We start from the raw sequence: 20,001 nt of genomic DNA, 5'->3' as shown, positions 1-20,001 counted from the left end.
CTCAATGGTGTCTCCAGTTTTGCTGGGCTTCAATTTCAAGCAGTGTTGCAGAGAATGGCCTGATTCTGCCTTCAAAATATTTAAAGCTGTTGGTGAACTACATCTAAAAATGCTGCAGTCAACTTCTAAACTAGTTCATCTAGAAAATGAATTGACTCTGTCCCTTCTATGGGACACCAACAGAAGGGGCCCTGGGGTCTTTTCTGGTATAAATATTTAATACCTTTTTTACTTTTATTGTTCTTTTACTCAAAGTATTTGGTATAGACCAATTACAAAACAAAATTACAAGACAAGAGAAAAAGCAAGAAATGTGACCAATGACCAGAACAAATCAAAACCAAGTAGTCAATGGAAGCAAAATCTGACATCACTGAAACATTAAAATAATCATAAAATATTTTAAAGCAAATAAAAAATCTGATGTAAAAAATAAACATGTTTGAACACATGGGATATTTAAGTGCTGAGACATAAGCTATAAAAAAGAATCAAAGGCAAGAAATAAAGCTATCTCTAGTCACAAATGACATGATTACTTAGGCAAAGATCTTAAGGAATATACGTAGAAGATCTTAAGGAGTCTACATAGAAAATAATTCTAGAACTGATAAGTGCAATTACTGAAGTTACCTAAGTGGTATAGAGAATATCCAATGACATTTCTAAATACATAAAGTGAATAATAGGACACTAAGATAAATGACCACTTAGAATAAAAACAATTTTCTTAGGAAAAAATAACAAATGATCTGCACTAAATTTTTTGCACTAAAATTTTAAAATATCCTTGAGAACAGACTCACAAACATTTGAACAATTATTTTTGAAAATGTGCAAAGTAATTCAATGGCAAAAAGAAAAGGATTGTCTTTTCATCAAATCATGCTGGAACAACAGAACATCCACATGATAAAGAATACCATTCTTCTTATTCCTAAATTGATCTGAGCTGGACCATAGACATAAATGTAAAAGATAAAACTGTAAACACTCTAAAAGAAAACATAGGAGAATATTTTTATGACCTGAGATAGCAAAGATTTTTTTACAAAGTTTGTATGAAGCACAAATTATATAAAAATTGATTAAACTTCACTAAAATTCATATGTTCTACTTATTAGAAAATGACATTAATATAGGTGAACTATCAACGGAGGGAGTGTACCTGTAGACCTTACACCAGATTATATGAAAGTCATATGAAATATATGAAAGAAAATATGACAGTCCATAATAAAAATGAGCAAAAGACTCAAACTGATACCTCAGAAGAGAAGATATACAAATGGTCAATACACACATAAAGAAATCAATGCTCATCATCTTAAAGATCTGGGAAATGCAAGTTGAAACCAAAATAGAAAATAGTTTTAAATTAGCTAGAATAACTAAAGCTAAAAAGGTTGAAAATAATAAACATTAAAGAAGACATGAACACTAGTTATGTGCTTGTAAAATAAATTACAACTTTGGAGAACTGTGTGTGTTTTCACAGAAAGTTATGTATCTACCTGTGACCCTAAGACTTCACTACTATGTATTTATCCAAGAAAAACAAGAACATATGTCCTAAAATAAAGCCTGTATAATAATGTACAGGCTAGTGCATATTAGCCCCAAACTAGGAAGATCCCAAATATTTATCAATTTATAAATGAATATTCAAATTATCCTATATTTTATACAATGAAATACCACTAAGGATTTTTTTTTAATAGCTACTAATACATCTGAAATTGTGGATGATCTCATAAGCATTATATTGAGCAGGAAAAATATATATGTGTATATAGTATGATCCCATTTTCATGATATCTCAGAACAAGCAAAACCAATCTTGGATGATAGAAATCAGAAAAGATGATAAATCATGAGAGATGGATGGACAAAAAGCCCAAGATAACTTTTCTAGTTGATGAAATTTTTATCTTCATTGGGGTGGTAATTACATAGAGAATATTCAATTGCCAAAATTCATTGAACATTCTGATTTTTTTAATATATAAATGATACCTTAATACAGAAAATATAAAATTTCAATGAAAGTTTTCAATATCTAGGTCAAGCACCATAAGTTTACACATTGCCAATGAATACATATACAAGTTTTCATTTATTTAGTAATGAAAAATCTAAAAATGAGAAATATTCAAGTTGTGTAGTATCAGACTTTAATTTTTAAGTGTGAATACAGTTTGGAATTATTTTTTTGCCCTAGGCACCATCACACAATATTTCATATTTAAGCTACAGTTATTTTAAATGTCTTATAAGAAATGAACTAAAACAATAGGTAGCAAATCAATAAAAAGGCAAAAATTGATAGAAAAACTTGATACATTAATTTTTTTACATTTCTAAGCTACAGAATAGAATTTAAGAAATGAAAATCTTAAATGAAAATAGGATTTTAAAAATGACAGCTTTACACACATTTTAAAAACATTTTATTCATGCAATATAAATGTTAATCTGGGTAAAATTGTCATACCTTAGGAACGTTTTTAGTCTACTTTGCCCTACCAAACTAATTGACTTAAGAGGCAGCAGAGTGATGAAAAATAAATTGACCACATTAGCTTAATATAAAAATTATATATGAAATTCATAAGAAGACACTTACAAAACTTCAAAACACTTGTCATTTGTTTTGTTCCTATTCTCACCAAATGCTTTCTATATAATGCATGTCTTTCATCATTTGTTACAACCTCTACTAAAAGTTCTTACTGTAAACTTACTACACTGAGCCCTGTCTTAAAATGTTAGGGTTATCTCTTTGGACATACTTATGTCAATGGAGGCTGCATTACCCTACTTTTCTGCAATAATTTCATGAATTAAATCCCATAAAAAACCCCTGGGTAGCTACACAAAGCAGGTGCACTCAGCTCATTGCTGTCCCCCAAAGAATACACCAACTGCAACACCTTAGAGAAGAAATCTTTACAACATTTTAGAAATCTTTTTTATTTATTTTCATTTAAATTATATTTTATTTTTATATTTTTATTGAAATATAGTTGATTTTAAATGTGTTTGTTTCTGTTGTAAAAAAAGTGAATCAGTTATACATATACATATATCCATTCTTTTAAGATTCTTTTCCCATATAGGTCATTACAGAGTGATGAGACCCCTGTCTATATAGTAGGTCCTTATCAGTTGTCTATTATTTTATTTTATTATTAGAGTATAATTTTCTTGCAATGTTTTTAAAGAACCATTCAGACCAGGGACCAACAATATGGATAGGCTTAAATCCAACAAAGCAACAGCCGTCTCCCAATTTCATCTCTGGTATCGACTGCCCTCAGGAATTTAAAAACAAAAATCATAATCTCTCTTCATTTTTAATACTGGGATTGCTTCATCCAAATTCGACAGTTTAGAACAATGTTGAAGAGACCCAGGAGCAGCTGGGAGAAAGTTCAAACACAGGTCAGCAGGCAGCACAAGTGAGCTAAGATCTCTACATCTTTAGCCTGCATTAGAGGAGCCCCAAACACCGATGCCGCGTGATGTGAACTGGCAGGTCTGAGTCCTGGACACAAACACGGCGCGGAAACGTGGACAGGGTGTTGCCTTAGAGATATGATGGATTCTGAAAGCCCTGACAAAAGCGTGCAGAAACAAAACACGAAGAATTCAAGGCTCTCGCCGCCCCCCTGTTCCTCAAAGCCTCAGATGAGATGAGAGTAGTAAAATGCCCTTGTACTGAACTCAGTATAGCCTATAAAATTTATACGATTTGTAAAGAGGCCCTTTATATGATAACTCCTCTGATAAGGGCTGGGGGCAGAGAGAACGAGATGGCACGCAAGCAAACGAAAGGCGGAACAAGGCGCTGATCAGTGAATCGGGCCTGTCAAGAAACGGATGGAGGGAGTCTTTCTTCTGGGGCTTCACTTTGTGCAACTTGTCACGTCACCTTGTTTGTGTCTTTTCTCAAATGCTAGCGTTTTTACATTATGTTTCATTAAAGCTAACCACTCAAGAATGAAACCTTTTCACCTGACCCAAATTTCATATTAATTCCGCTGTGTGTGTCTGAATGATGCTTAGAGGTCTACTGTTGTCTGACTCCATTATAAAACATCTCTACAGGAAAAAAAAAAAAAAAAAGGACACTAACAGAAACGCTTTCTTGTGTTTTATATGAGCATAATAGAGAGGTCTCAAGATTAAAGTAATAATTAAAAATATATGTCCAATGTGATGGTAAAATAGTTTGTCTATGCAAGTGTTACTCAACTGAATATCAAATTTATCTGAGGCTTCTGTTATCCAAGGGAAAAAAAGAAAGCAAAAGTACCATGCTATTTCAAATATCATTAATACTAAAAACACCAATTATATCAAAAGAGATTAGATTTTGCTAGATCTAAATTCCTAAAGGAATTTGTTACTACAGGTCCTTATGTTAGGTACTGTTGGGTTGGCCAAAAAGTTTTTAAACCTGAATGGACTTTTTGACCAAATCAATAATTCATTAGTGGGAAACAGTAGTTTGCAGAGTCATGAAAGATAGTTTATAGAAAAGCAGAGATTTTCTTAAGCTGGTCTCTTCTTGTGTCTATCTTCCATACTATTTAAAGCTTAGAGGTTTAATGAAGGCCATTCTCTCCAGGTTATACTATGCAATTTTAGGTATATCTGAGATTTTATCCTATTCTATGTTGCAGACAGAAAAGGACCCAGATTCTGTAATTAGAAGATAAGCAGGTGTCAAGTTCAAACATTTGAACTTTGTTTGTGTCTAGTCTCTTTTATCTCTTTTTCACTCTTCAAATCCACCAACTGATAATTTGGTTATAATAGAAATGAATTTTTGTAGACTACCAATATTTAATACAAAGTATATTTCTAAAACTCTGGGAGGAAATAGTTTCAAATTAGAAGCTTCAGTCAATTTTGAGTGTAATAAGTTTATCTTTGGTATTTTTGAACTTTATTTGATAAATAATCTTACAGTTTGAGCGCACGAGGGTCTTCTCATCTGTTTCCATCAATCAGTATAACAATGTACCCATTCATTACACTGTGATCCTTAGTTTTGCTATCCCAAAAACATTCACAATAGTACAAATTAAACACAAAATTATGTGTTTATGTGCATAGAAGGCCGGCATTAGAAATCTTATTTCTAAATCTCAGAAAGTAAGAGTGTATAAACTGTATTTCTCTGAAGAAAAATGATCTGTATCAAGAATTCACAAGAAATATACTCCCAACAGATTAGAATATTTCTAGTTAAACTTTCCTTTGGGACAATACTGAGCTCCTGGCCTACTTAGTCAGTCACAACAATTGAACATTTTTGAATGAAATGGCTGTAGAATTTTGAAAAGGGAGTGTAGACTTAACAGGCATCATGGCTCTGTGCTTAGTCGTGTCCCACTCTTTACTAGCCCATGGACTGCAGCCAGCTAGGCTCCTCTGTCCATGGGATTTTTCAGGCAAGATTCCAGGAGTGGGTTCCAATCCAGGGATTGAACCCGCATCTCTCATGTCTCCCACATTGACAGGTGGATTCTTTAACATCACATCACCTGCTGGGAGGCACAACATGCACTATATAGTACTTGTACTTATATAATCACTATTATCAATAATTAAAATATCACAACTAAAATTTTTTTCAGGTGAGTTCAGAAAATACTGTCTTAGGCACCACGGTTCTCTGTGCCAATTGATTCAATTTATTTTAATCTTCATTATATCAAATGTTGATTTCTCTCTCATAATTGAAATTTTCACCACAAAGACTACTGGCAGTATTGACTCATTGCATGGTGATTTTATGCTGTTGGGTAACCTCTCTGAGTACCATTGACCCTTGAACAACAAGACTTTAAATTGCAAGGGTCCATTTATAAGCAGATTTTTTTCCAATAAATACAGTGCTGCATTATCTGAGGTTGAGTGAATCCATGGATTTGGAACCCAGATATGCAAGGCCAAATATGGGATGTGAGCATCCAAGGATCTTTGTGTCCCTGAAAGTGGAAGTATTAGTTGCTCAGTTGTATCAGACTTTTTGCAACCTCATGGACAGTAGGCCACCAGACTCTTCTGTCCATGGGATTCTCCAAGCAAGAATACTGGAGTGGGTTGCCATGCCTTTCTCCAGGAGAGCTTCCTGATCCAGGGATTGAACCCCAGTCTCCCACATTACAGGCAGATTCTTTACTCTCTGAGCCACCAGGGAAGCCCAGGTTTCAGAACGAATCCCCTGCGGATACAAAAGGACAACTGTCGATTAAAGCTAGAGGTAAACAGAGGTCCTAGTCAGCATCCTTACTGATGTGGATCAGAATTCACTGATGTCTGGCTTATTTTTTCTCCTGCAACATCAGATGTGTTTTTGAAACACTCAGCTGTTTCAAACACCTGTACCTGGTCCTATCTAGAAGATTCTTACTCAGACTACTCAGATCTTGGATCACAAATATATGTTAGTTGTGAAAATTTCCATTAAATCACTCATTTAAAAAATTAGGCCGAATATCACCTTTAGTTTCTCAAAAGTCAAAGTGTCTTTCTTAATGCATAATGTGACAGGCTCCTCCCAAAGCTCATTACTATTCTCAGAAATGAGTCAAATGAAATAATTAACTTTTGTCCTTAGAAGGAATAACCTTCTACAAATATATTTTCTCTTGCAGGGATTGTGAACTATGATCACAATCATGATCAACGTGAACTAGACATTGAGAGATTTATGCCTCAGGAGTGGAGTCTGTTTACATTTTGGAAGGAAGAAGAAGGTGCATTGTGAAAGTTTGAAGGGGAATAATTGAAAGGAGCTAAGTTAGAAACTCTAAGTCCAGATTTTCAAATTGTCGTAGCGTTGGGGAAACACTTTTTTTCCAAACAGGGAAGACAGTACTAGTGCTGAGACCTCATATTTCATTTCATGTCTTTTAAAGTTGCAGGTGGACTGCAAAGTGATTCAGTTAAACATATGTATATATGTTAATATATACAAAACATATACATATGTGTGTATACATATATTTACATTATTTTCCATTATAGGTTTTTGGAAGATACTAAATATAGTTCCTGGTGCTATACAGCAGGACTTTGTTGTTCACCCATTATACACATATGTATATACATATACACACACATATATAGTATTGTGTATCTGAGAGTTTGTATTTTAGAAAGAGTGTTTGTTTGTGTGTGTGTGCAAGCGTGCATGTACATATCTTACTAAACAGATACACATGAGGCAAAATAATAAAAAATGAGCCTGCATACACACACTGATGGAAAACGTCTAACAGGGCCACACTCATTGGACCGCTCTGGGAACCACTGGTCCAGCAGCCCGAGTTGGCCCTTCTGCAGGACCCAGATGCTGACAGTTCTCACAGGCTTCCTGCCAAGCCAGGTAACCTCCACACGCAACATCTCACACCTGTGGGGACTCAGGAAATGAAGCATGGTGACCTAGTGGGTTTCCAGAAGGGTGGGTTGAGTGTCATATGATTGATTTTAAGAGAAAAAGAAAAGTATTTTCTCAAAGAGCTAGGGAAGCAGAGAGCAGACTCTTCCAGTCAAAAACTGGTGATTTCCCTGAGAGAATTCCATTTGAAGGATGTATTATCATAGGTGCTTCCTCCTGCCTCTGTGAGGAAAGCTCTACATAGTGAATGAATACACAGCCTTCCTTTCCTCTTCATAATCCTTTTGCTTTGAAAAGTATTAAAATCCGATAAACCTGCAAAGTTGTACAGGGTGGCATTGTAGGACTAAAGGAAAGAAAAGAAGAGGAAGACAGTGGCCTCAGTCTTTCTCTCTTTCTTTCTTTTTCTCCCTTAATGTCTATTGTCTGGAAGCAGCTTCCTTTCAAAGGTCTGTATCCAGGAGCCCACAATAGGTGGGGGAGACCCCAGGATGGGAAGAGATGCCCACAGGGAGATTGGGAAGAGTATCAGATGCAGTAGAGAAATGACTCCTCCTGGACAACTCAGGAGCCAGTAACGAACAACGTCATGTCCGTTGACCATGGAGACTGAGCAGTGTTCCTGAGAACCAGAGAAACAACATCTTTTGGAGTCTATGTGTGAAACATGGAACCCATCATAGCACTACTTTCTAAATGTAATTATTTCTTTCATGCATGCTCAATCGTGTAGGACTCTTTGCAACTCCATGCACTGTAGCCCTCTAGGCTCCTCTGTCCATGGGATTCTCCAAGCAAGAATACTGGAGTGCGTTGCCATTTCCTTCTCCAAGGGATCTTTCTGAACTGCTGCGTCTCCAGCGACTCCTGCATGGGCAGGCAAATTCTTTACCACTGAGCCACCTGAGAAGCCTCAGAAATATTTCTTACTTGGTTTCAAACACATTATTATTATTACTGCTATTGTTATCAATATTTTGCCTTCTGACCATATTTTGAGGCTCATGGTTTAAGCTGATATTTTTCCTCCTGCTCCAGCTCTATATTTGAAATGGAAATTCTGCACAACAAGAAATGCTTTTATTGTGCCTTTTATTCACACTAATTCAAAAACTTGCTCAGAGATGAATGAGTTGGTTCTCCTTGCAGCAGCACACGTGGGCCCCCTGTGGGCCGGGTGGAGTGGGGACACAGCCTCTGAAGCCCCTACACCTGCTGGAGTCTGGATCTTAGGTAGGTGGGCTGGGGAGATGGTTCTTAACTGACTGGCTTCCCAGTGGAGACAAAGACAATAATTTGCTCTATTAGATCATGGCTTGTGTTGGAAATAATCCAGCTTGGGAAACGCTTTAATTTTTGCCAGCATTGTGAAGAGTTCATCGGTGAAAGGGGGTACTGTGTGCATGGGCGATTCAGGAATTAAAAGAACAATGGCAAATAACAGACTAGCTCTGAACTGCAAAGCATGTGAAATATTCCGAGAGGAAATGTCTCAGAAGTATAACCGTACCTCTCACAGCAAAAAACATCACTAAATGATCGTATCAACCAAGAATTAGGAAGCCACCCAGAGGTATCAGCATTGTTTTAAGGAGAGATTGAATCACATATTTATCTAGAAAAGGAAAACTTCATGCCTCATTTTTGCTGTCCGTTGGTTCATATTGATTTTTTTATCATAATTTAGAAACAGAGTCAAACCCTCCTAAACACAAAAGCAGAATAAACCTCGCTTTCTTATTACACCAGAGAGCTTCTAAGTGGCGGAGGATTTTGATTTAGATTCAGGCATTAAAATTAAATCACACATCCTAAGGAAAAATGATCTGTAATAATGAAAGCCACACACATGGGATATGAAAGTGGTCTTGAATAATGAAGCCGGCTACAGTTGCAGCGGGTGAAACCCGTGTGATTTAATGAACAGTGCTTTTGAAAACAAATTTCTTCTCTGCTGTCATCTATCGATTGCTGGCATATTAGCAAACAAATTACTGGAAGAGATGAATATCGTACATTAGGAAGGAATTATTTCTCCTCAATTAAAGTAGCTTCATTTTACGGATGCCCTGTGGAAACCATTAGGATTGGGGCCTGTAGGTACCACTGCAGGGCAAGAGGAGGCATCAGGTTGCGAGAGGTTGCACCAGGTTATGAAGGATACTCTTTTTTTTGCTCAAACTGTTACTCGGTGACCTGAGGCACTGAGGGAATGAGAACGTGTGTGGTTCCGATGTTGCCCATTCTCTCCTGACCTGGGTTCCTTTACCTACTTCTAGCACGCCACCCAAGTTAGTGACCGAGGTCAAGATTTTTCTGCATTGATTGTGAGCTGCTTTGAAAGCTCCGAGTTGGTGCCTTTTTCTTTTCTCTTCTTTTAAATCAACTTCTTTATCTTGTTTGGTCCATTTTAAGATTTTCTGATTAAAATGTTTAGCAGTGATAGTTTAAACAGGTTGCAGAGTTTTATGGCTTTAAGAAACTTTTTTTCTGTTGGGCGATAAAGATCATTATGGTAAATACTTTTTTATTAGCAGATTAAACAGATATGGATTGAAATCCAGTGAGCTCATGAAAAGGGCTTCATCCACCCCTCTCATTTTGTGTGTGTGTGTGTGTATGTGAGTGATTTTTATGTCAATAATGCTTTGGGAAAACACCGAGGTGGTTTCAATCGCTTTGAGTTCAATCACAAAAATAAAGGGGTTTTCAGTTTCGGTTCAGTTTCAGTTCATAAACCAGAAACATTCTTATTTGGTAGCGGGAAGAAAAACACCTAGTCTGGCTATTATCAAGCCCCTTTCTGACCTAAGCTCTGTGATTCTGCATTGATTTTACTTCACTATTTGACTTCTAAGGAATTCTAAGCATGTAAAACTAAAATATTGTCAAACAAGAATCATTGTGAAATATGTTAAAAGGGAAGGAACTATTTTTGCTCATATTTACAAGAAATAAGAGTGAAAAAAAAAAAGAAAGAGAGGAGAAAGAAAAAGTTTTCATGGTTGCAAAACTGAAAAAAAAAAATCCTTAAGAGAGAAAAACAATCTCTACATTTTAGGTTAGGGCTGGAAATAATACATAAACATATGCAAAAAGACTTTGTAACTATGAAGCTGTCTGTAAAGGAGAGGGCTGAGTGCTAGGAGAATTGAAGAGGTGTGATTTCCAATAGTGACTGAACAAAAGTTTTCATTGATCACCTTGGTCTTGAGATTTTATATAAGTGGTTGTTTAAAAGGTCTTCTGAGACAGCATTCGAATAATGGCTTCTTCCTTAAAGTGTAGAAAGATAAACTAATGCTAAAAGGTCATAAAATATTATCTGGTGGCTCACACCTGCTCTTCTTAGCTGGGATAAATACACAAGATGTGAGGCCATCAACCATTTCATCCTCTGTCTTCCCCTTCTGCCTTCAATCTTTCCCAGCATCGGGGTCTTTTCCAATGAGTCAGTTCTTCGCATCAGGTGATTAAAGTATTGGAGCTTCAGCTTCAGCATCAGTCCTTCCAATGAATATTCATGGTTGATTTCCTTTAGGATTGACTGGTTTGATCTCCTTGCTGTCCAAGGAACACTAAAGAGTCTTCTCCAGCACCACGATTTGAAAGTATCAATTCTTCAGTGCTCAGCCTTCTTCATAGTCCAACTCTCGCATCCATACATGACTACTGGAGAAAACATACCTTTGGCTATACCATAAGCAAAATTTAAAGATTATTAAAATAGCTCTGTGAAAGTAAAATGAGACTTCTACTCTTTGGCTTTAAGTCACGAGATAAAGCAAAGGCTGCAGAAATCTTGGGCCACCATGGGGAATTTTTATCATTAAAAGTACTTGGCAAAATAATCATGTTTCCTACATTTATTAGAAGTAAATCATCTACTTATTAGAAGTCATAAGTTTTGTAGTCTTCTGTGTAAATCATTCTGGATAAAGTTAGGGGATGAGAATTTGAAAGAAAAAGAAGTTTGGTTGAAATATGCAGCCTGAATAATCTCCCATGCTATTAAAAAAAATCAGGATATTTTTATTAGCAGCAAATCTGAAAACTAATTTATCCAGTAAATGACACCAGCACTGCCCAGCCCCTTTCTATATTTCTTAACTCTTTTATTATCAACCAAACACATCCATAAGTTCACAAAGAATTTCCATTAAAAAGAAGCCTTACAAAATACATAAACCATGAAATTATTGTCAACAGTACTACAATTCCCTCAAACATTAAGTCCCATAAAAATACTCTTGGCATAGATAAAGTCTGTGAATATGCTATAATGTGGAGATAACACGCTGAATTGACATTTATTAATCATAGTAAAATACCCATTAAAATTAAATTGCATCTGTGTTAAGCAGAAGCAGTCAGGATATCACAAGACAAATCATAGTATTAGGTTTAACCCCAGTCTGAGTAGTAACCTGATCTCAGCAATCTGAGGTCCTGGGTTCATGGTTCTTTATGTGACTGTTCTGATTTTTCAGCTTTTCATTGGCCTGTCCTTTGCCTCTTTTCATGACAGAAAATGGCTCCTCCTTATCCCTGTCAATAGTGAATAACAGGTGACCAAAGATGCCATATATATATATTTTTTTGATCTTGTTCACTTTGGGGGAAATAAAATGAAAGCCAGCAACAAAGAGTAAATTGGTCATATTTGCAGTTCCTTGAAATCCAAGCAAAGGGGAGAGAGATGGTTTCTAAAGCTGAGAGCAACAGTTGTCAAGATGGGGCAGGTAGGCACCGTTTACTGAATGACCTGAAATAAACAGGAGTGAAATTAGCACCTGAAATAAACAGGTGGGTGAGCTTGTGGCATTGACAGTTCAGCATGACTTTGGCAAATCAGGTCCTCAGACTGCTGTCCTAAAAGGCCTTGCAGAGGAATTAAGGAGAGACAGTGTTCTTGTGTTTTTTTTTTCTTGAATTTTCCCATAAATCTATGAGACTGGTCACTTCCATGGTCCCTACCACAATATACTCAGCTCTGCATTGGACATCGTTTTATTTATACTCATCACCATGGTATCAGAAACAGAATCCAAACATCATAATTTGTAAATGAACAGAGCCTCCAGATTTAAAATGATATATAAATATTAATACACAAAATAGTCTATGTGTAACAACCTAAGATTGTCTATTGGTATTTTCTGGTATTACAGTTATGTTTGCCTCTATTAATAGTGAGTAACTACTTGGGTTTACCCCAAATGAGAGCTTTCCAAAGATGTGAGAGTCAGTCTGGGAGTTCCCAGGCAAATTGGGATGTTACTCCGCTCCCCTATTTTTTCCTCTATGTTTTTCTGTTTTTTTTTTTCTTTTAATTTTTTTTTTATTGCAGGATAATTGCTTTACAATATCATGTTGGTTTTATGCCATACATCGACATGAATCAGCCACAGGTAGACGTGTGTCTCCTGCCTCCTGAACCCCCTCCTATCTCCCTCCTCATCCCACCCTCTAGATTGTCGCAGAGCACTGGGTTGAGCTCCCTGTGTCACAGCAAATTCCCACTTGCCACCTGTTTTACTTATGACAACATATATGTGTCCATGCTATTCTCTCAGTTTGTCCCATCCCTCCTTCCCCGGCTGTGTCCACAAGTCTGTGCTTTATATCTGCACCTCCTTGCTGCACTGCAGATAAGTTCATCAGTACCATCTTTCTAGATTCCATATGCATGCCTTAAACACACAGGCTTTCTCTTCCTGATTTATCTGATAGCTCAGTTGGTAAGGAGTCTTCCTGCAGTGCAAGAGACCCCAGTTTGATTCCTGGGTTGGGAAGATCTGCTGGAGAAGGGATAGACTACCCACTCCAGTATTCCTGCGCTTCCCTGGTGGCTCAGCTGGTAAAGAATCCACCTGCAATGCGGGAGACCTGGGTCTGATCCCTGGGTTGGGAAGATCCCATGGAGAAGGGAAAGGCTACACACTCCAGTATTCTGGCCTGGTGAAGTTCATGGACTGTATAGTCCATGGAGTCACAAATACAACTGAGCGACTCTCACTTTCACTTTTCTGACTTACTTCACTCTGTATAATAGGCTGTTAAGTGGAGATGTCTAATAATGCATTGACCTCCAGCAACAGAAATCTTTCCCTCCATTTCATGCCTTTCGAGGTAAAAAGGGTAAAAGCATTTTTGGAAGAGGAAGTGAATTTAGCTATAAAGTGTGAGATGTGAAGCGTAGGGAATTTACAACAACAAATCTGAGTCTCATTCTGCAAAGTGTACTCAAGGGGAAAATTGGTATTTATCTACAAAGATCAATTTCTGCATTACCTTTTCCACTGTGGTGAAATTCTGGCACATTACAATGTAAATTAAGCATACTTCATGATGTCACTCAACATCCTGTAGGGAGAACACATTAGTATAGTTCAGACCTTTAAAATAAAAAAGCCTTAAGTATTATACAATAAATTAGTTATCAAAGTTTGCTGACCAAACTAAATATTTATACACTGATTAACCAAGTTCAGTTCAGTTCAGTCACTCAGTCATCTCCGACTCTTTGCGACCCCATGAATCACAGCATGTCAGGCCTCCCTGTCCATCACCAACTCCCGGAGTTCACTCAGACTCACGTCCATCGAGTCAGTGATGCCATCCAGCCATCTCATCCTCTGTCGTCCCCTTCTCCTCCTGCCCCCTATCCCTCCCAGCATCAGAGTCTTTTCCAGTGAGTCAACTCTTCGCAGGAGGTGGCCAAAGTACTGGAGTTTCAGCTTTAGCATCATTCCTTCCAAAGAAATCCCAGGGATGATCTCCTTCAGAATGGACTGGTTGGATCTCCTTGCAGTCCAAGAGACTCTCAAGATTCTTCTCCAACACCACAGTTCAAAAGCATCAATTCTTCGGCACTCAGCCTTCTTCACAGTCCAACTCTCACATCCATACATGACCACAGGAAAAACCATAGCCTTGATTAGACGAACCTTTGTTGGCAAAGTAATGTCTCTGCTTTTGAATATGCTATCTAGGTTGGTCATAACTTTCCTTCCAAGGAGTAAGCGTCTTTTAATTTCATGGCTGCAGTCACCATCTGCAGTGATTCTGGGCCCAAAAAAGTAAAGTCTGACACTGTTTGCACTGTTTCTCCATCTATTTCCCATGAAGTGATGGGACCAGATGCCATGATCTTCGTTTTCTGAATGTTGAGCTTTAAGCCAACTTTTTCACTCTCCACTTTCGCTTTCATCAAGAGGCTTTTGAGTTCCTCTTCACTTTCTGCCTTAAGGGTGGTGTCATCTGCATATCTGAGGTTATTGATATTTCTCCCGGCAATCTTGATTCCAGCTTGTGTTTCTTCCAGTCCAGCATTTCTCATAATGTATCCTGCATATAAGTTAAATAAGCAGGGTGACAATATAAAGCCTTGATGTATTCCTTTTCCTATTTGGAACCAGTCTGTTGTTCCATGTCCAGTTCTAACTGTTGCTTCCTGACCTGCATACAGATTTCTCAAGGGGCAGGTCAGGTAGTCTGGTATTCCCATTTCTTTCAGAATTTTCCACAGTTAACCAAGTTACCACTGTCTATTTGAATAATGGCTAGTGGCTGAATATATGTGTGTGTGATGTCACTTTAATCCTGTCCAACTCTTTGTGACCCTATGGACTGTACCTTTCCAGGCTCCTCTGTCCACGGGATTTTCCCAGCAAGAATTTTGGAGTGGGTTGCCATTTCCTGCTCCAGGGGATCTCCCTGACCCAGGGATCGAACCCACATCTCTTATGTCTCCTGCATTGGCGGGTGAGTTCTTTACCTCGAGCACCACCCGCGGAAGCCCCAGTGAACGATGAAGTACACATAAACATTTTAAGCAATGCCTAGCACATCGTAAGGACTAAAATCAGGTTAGCTGCCATCATCACCACCATCAGCACCATCAATGTTATCATTTCTCATGCAGAGAAATTAATTCTGCAAATAGCAGGTCACTGGGATTTTTACAGTTTTGGTCAATGTTTTCCCTCAATATTTAGTTTAGGTTGGTTGACTTCAAAAATTTCTACTTTTTCTTTCAGCTGTTCAGATGTCTAAGAAGGTAAAAAGGTATCCAGAGCCTTGAGAACCTGTGATGTGCCTTGTGTAATAGTTGTTATGAAAACTTGTGTCCTGAGAATGTTCTGACTGGCAACGTCCTGATGGATAGCGGGATTAACTTCTAGTTGCCATTAGTGTGAAATCCTTGCATTTCTTCAATTGGTTCTAAGTAAGGTTTCTTTCAATTTTATTTCTCTTGTATTTATCCTCATTTTTTCCCTTTGTACATTTTTTCTTTCTTCGGATGCTCCTATCCAGATGGCTACTCTTTGTGTATCATTTCCCCTCTGTTTCCAATCCACCCCATACTGCCAATGTGAATGGTGAGTGGAATCCCAATGGGAGCCATTTCTCATTTGGGACTTCCAGTGCATTTTTTTTTTTCTTTTTAATCTGTATGGACAAAATAAGCTGAAGGTGCTAAGGCAAATAGTCTACATTTCTGAGCCCTGCTGGCATTCTTGGTCTTGCCTCTTAAATGTGTTGCTGATTTTTTTTTTCTGCTGTTGTTAATTCCCTCTATATTTTTGTGCTGTATATCACTGTGCTCACTTAAAAGGAGATTGGCATGTGGATTTCTGGAATCTTCTTTCAATTTGTACAAAATTATTACTGATGTTCTAACTTGCAATTTCTAGTATGAGCTTGGAATTTCTCTCAAATTTAGTATCTATTATATACCCTATGTTGGAGAAAGAAATGCCAACCTACTGCAGTATTCTTGCCTGGAGAATCCTGTGGACAGAGGAGCGTCTTAGGCTGCTGTCCATGGGGTCACAGAGTTGGACATGACTGAAGCAACTTAGCAGCAGCAGCAGCAGCATATACCCTATGTAATCACTTTTTGGTCATTTTTGTCAGATGATTCAATTCGGTTCAGTCATGTCCAACTCTTTGCAACCCCATGGACTGCAGCATGCCAGGCTTCCCTGTCCATCACCAACTCCTGGAACTTAGTCAAACTCATGCCCATTGAGTTGGTGATGGCATCCAACCATCTCATTCTACACCGTCCCTTTCTCCTCCCACCTCAAATCTTTCCCAGCATCAGTGTCTTTTCCAATGAGTCAATTCCTGACATCAGGTGGCCAAAGTATTGGAGTTTCAGCTTCAGCATCAATCCTTCCAATGAATATTCAGGACTGATTTCCTTTAGGATGGACTGGTTGGATCTCCTTGCAGTCCAAGGGACTCTCAAAAGTCTTCTCCAACACCACAGTTCAAAAGCATCAATTCTTATGTGCTCAGCTTTCTTTATAGTCCAACTCTCATATCCATACATGACTACTGGAAAAACCATAGCTTTGATTAGATGGACATTTGTTGACAAAGTAGTGTCTCTGCTTTTTAATATGCTGTCTAGTTTGGTTATAACTTTTCTTCCAAGGAGAAAGTGTCTTTTAATTTCATGGCTGCAGTCACCATTTGCAGTGATTTTGGAGCCCAAATAAATAAAGTCAGCCACTGTTTCCATTGTTTCCCCATCTATTTGCCATGTAGTGATGGGACCGGATACCATGATCTTGGTTTTCTGAATGCTGAGTTTTAAGCCAACTTTTTCACTTTCCTCTTTCACTTTCATCAAGAGGCTCTTTAGTTCTTCTTCACTTTCCGCCATAAGGGTAGTGTCATATGCATATCTGAGGTTATTGATATTTCTTCTGGAAATCATGATCCCAGCTTGTGCTTAACGCAGCCCAGCATTTTGCATGATGTACTCTGCACATAAGTTAAATAAACATATGTCAGATGATTAGAATACTGAAAGCAACAGGGCAAAAGAGTTCAGCCTTAGATATCCTTGAATGATTCATCCACATAAATAAAAAATAGTTCATTAACATTAGCTTAAAAGTAATATAATATATACTGTATTGCATACTGTATATGTCTTAAGAATCAAGTTTTCTGTTTTGTAAGGTGCCTCTTCTCATATTCCATGTGGTCATCCATTTAAGTCTTTCTACACAAATATAAGATTATAAATCCTAAGAATGAGCTTCAATATTGTTCCTAAACCACTGGTTAACTTACTGAAATTCTTGGGATGTAGACATTCATTCTTTCTTTTCTTATCTACTTTTTTGAGGCTTTTTGTCTTTTAGATCATAAGAACTTTATGGGCACAAAACTGCATTTTTGTTTAAAGCAGCATTTTTTAATCCAAATTTTATTTTGCCTTTAATACATAGCTACATATTAACAAACTGATGATTTAGGGACAATATATGGTTGTGCTTTAGCGAGGTTCTTCTTTAGTGGGAAATTGTATATTCTCCTCTAAAATATTCCTCTGACTAGTTTGATGGTAGATGTATCTTACTGAGAGAGGGCAAGCACCAGAGGGAAGGTTCTTAGTCAATACCAGGACACTGCTTTCCTGGCTTGTCAAGTGGTCCACGTTGACCAGCTGTCATCAAACAAGAAGGAGGCCTGCTGGAGAATCTGGAGCCTTGAGTCTGATTCATGTTGGGTTTTACTGATTGGCTTATGAAGAAGTCATTTAATTTATTTGGCCTTTAAATTAAAATAAATAAAGAGTTGTCCCTAGGCCATCTATATACATATATGTATGGTGTGTGTTTAGTCACTCAGTGGTGTCTGACTCTTGTATCCCCATGGACTGTGGCCCACCAGGCTCCTCTGTCCATGGAACTCTCCAGGCAAGAATACAGGAGTGGGTTACCATGCCCTCCTCCAGGGGGTCTTTCTGACTCAGGGATTGAAGCCAGGTCTCCTGCACTGCAGGCAGATTGTTCACTGTCTGAGCCATCAGGAAAGTCAAGAGGGCCCTGATTCTCTTACTCTAGAATATACTAGATCTTTTTGTCAGGAATCTCATATGAATTAGACAGAACACCTATGGAGACCTCCAATTCCATGTCTAGCTAAGCACGCAGGCAGGTCAAGAAAGAAACCAAGTTGCTATGATCTGAGGTCTTCCCAAAGACCTGTTTGCCTAAAAGCATCACATTTTTTTCTTCCAATTATAAACAGTCCATAATTAGACCACTTGGTACAGCCCTCTAGTGACTTACAGAATTGAACCTTCATTTGACGGTTGCCTTGATGGCAAGCATCTAACAGGTTATATAGCATATAGTAGCTGCTTCAAAAATATTGAAGGATCAATGAAAAATGGATCAAGAGCAAAATGTTAAACAAGAGCAACTCTATAACACTAGATTCCAGTCATTTAAATCATCACACTTGATAACACAAATTGCTTTCCAAAAAGAAATAGAACTCGACTGGTTAGTAGAGAAATTAAACTTTAAAAAAGAGCTGTTTTTATTTTTCATTTTCAGGTTCTTTTTTAAAGAAATAAACAGATAAACAGTCTGTGAGATAAATGACAAAAGAAGCTATTGGGATTTTCCATTTCATTATATAATTAACAATTAGATGAAATAAATTCTGAAAAAATCACTGAATGTTTTTTCAGGTATCATCTATTATTATGTCACTGTTTCCTTTGAACCATTTCGTGTGTTGCTTTTGATGCTTAAAATACTTCTAAAATGGGAAATGAGAAAATTTTTCCACCTGTCATGATTTTAAAGACAATCTTTTACAGTCCCTTTTACATTTTCATTTTTCTATATATCCGTATCTACCCCCAAAGTCTCTATTGGTAACTAAAGTACTTTTTCAGAAGTTAGGAAAATAAATCTAATATTATCCTGTATATTGGGGATCATATCACTTATCAAGTACTCTGAAATGTTTTGTTATTGTTTTAAATGAACATATCTTACTTAAAAGAGAGTGAGTATGACCAATCAGGTCATAAATAATTAAGGACTTATTCTTCAGAGAGTTTCAATCCTTTCTTCTGATTATGGTTAAGATTGAATTTTTGGTTCTTATCAGTTTATCAGTTAGCAATGACTCTTGGGCTTCCTAGGTGGCGCTAGTGGTAAACAATCTAACCACCAACGCAGGAGACATACGAGATGAGGGTTTGGTCCTGGGTGGGGAAGATCCTCTGGAAGAGGGCATGGTAACCCTCTCCAGGATTCTTGCCTGGAGAATCCGAAGGACAGAGTAGCCCAGTGGGCTACAGTCCACAGGATTACAAAGAGTCAGACACTACTGAAGCAACTTAGCATATATGTAATGACTCTTGCTTCTAGTAACAGAGACTTGAGTTTATTGCTTTAGACATACAAGTGTTTATTTTCACAAATAAGAGTCTAGAAATGGCAACCCAGAGTTAGAGTGGGTGTCCCATCAGATAATTAGGGTAACTTTCTCTTAGAACTAACACCCAAAAAAGATGTCCTTTTCATTATAGGGGACTGGAATGCAAAAGTAGGAAGTCAAGAAACACCTGGAGTAACAGGCAAATTTGGCCTTGGAATAAGGAATGAAGCAGGGCAAAGACTAATAGAGTTTTGCCAAGAAAATGCACTGGTCATAACAAACACCCTCTTCCAACAACACGAGAAGACTCTACACTTGGACCTCACCAGATGGTCAACACTGAAATCAGATTGATTATATTCTTTGCAGCCAA

At 37.5% G+C, this 20,001-nt stretch overlaps 1 long non-coding RNA gene across 1 annotated transcript in view; it reads right to left on the bottom strand.

Moving 5' to 3' along the window:
• Nucleotides 1–11,466: 11,466 nt before the first annotated feature.
• LOC129624193 (uncharacterized) overlaps nucleotides 11,467–20,001 on the bottom strand; it is a 47,942-nt gene continuing 39,407 nt past the window's right edge. The window contains exons 2-3 of the long non-coding RNA XR_008700810.1: nucleotides 13,716–13,787; nucleotides 11,467–12,186 (exon numbers count right to left, since the gene is read on the bottom strand). This is a non-coding gene — a long non-coding RNA (uncharacterized LOC129624193). The remainder of the gene's footprint in view (nucleotides 12,187–13,715; nucleotides 13,788–20,001) is intronic.

Source organism: Bubalus kerabau, chromosome 12 (genome assembly GCF_029407905.1).
Source record: "Bubalus kerabau isolate K-KA32 ecotype Philippines breed swamp buffalo chromosome 12, PCC_UOA_SB_1v2, whole genome shotgun sequence".
Taxonomy (NCBI): Eukaryota; Metazoa; Chordata; class Mammalia; order Artiodactyla; family Bovidae; genus Bubalus; species Bubalus kerabau.
This window is presented reverse-complemented; position numbering and strand designations above follow the sequence as displayed.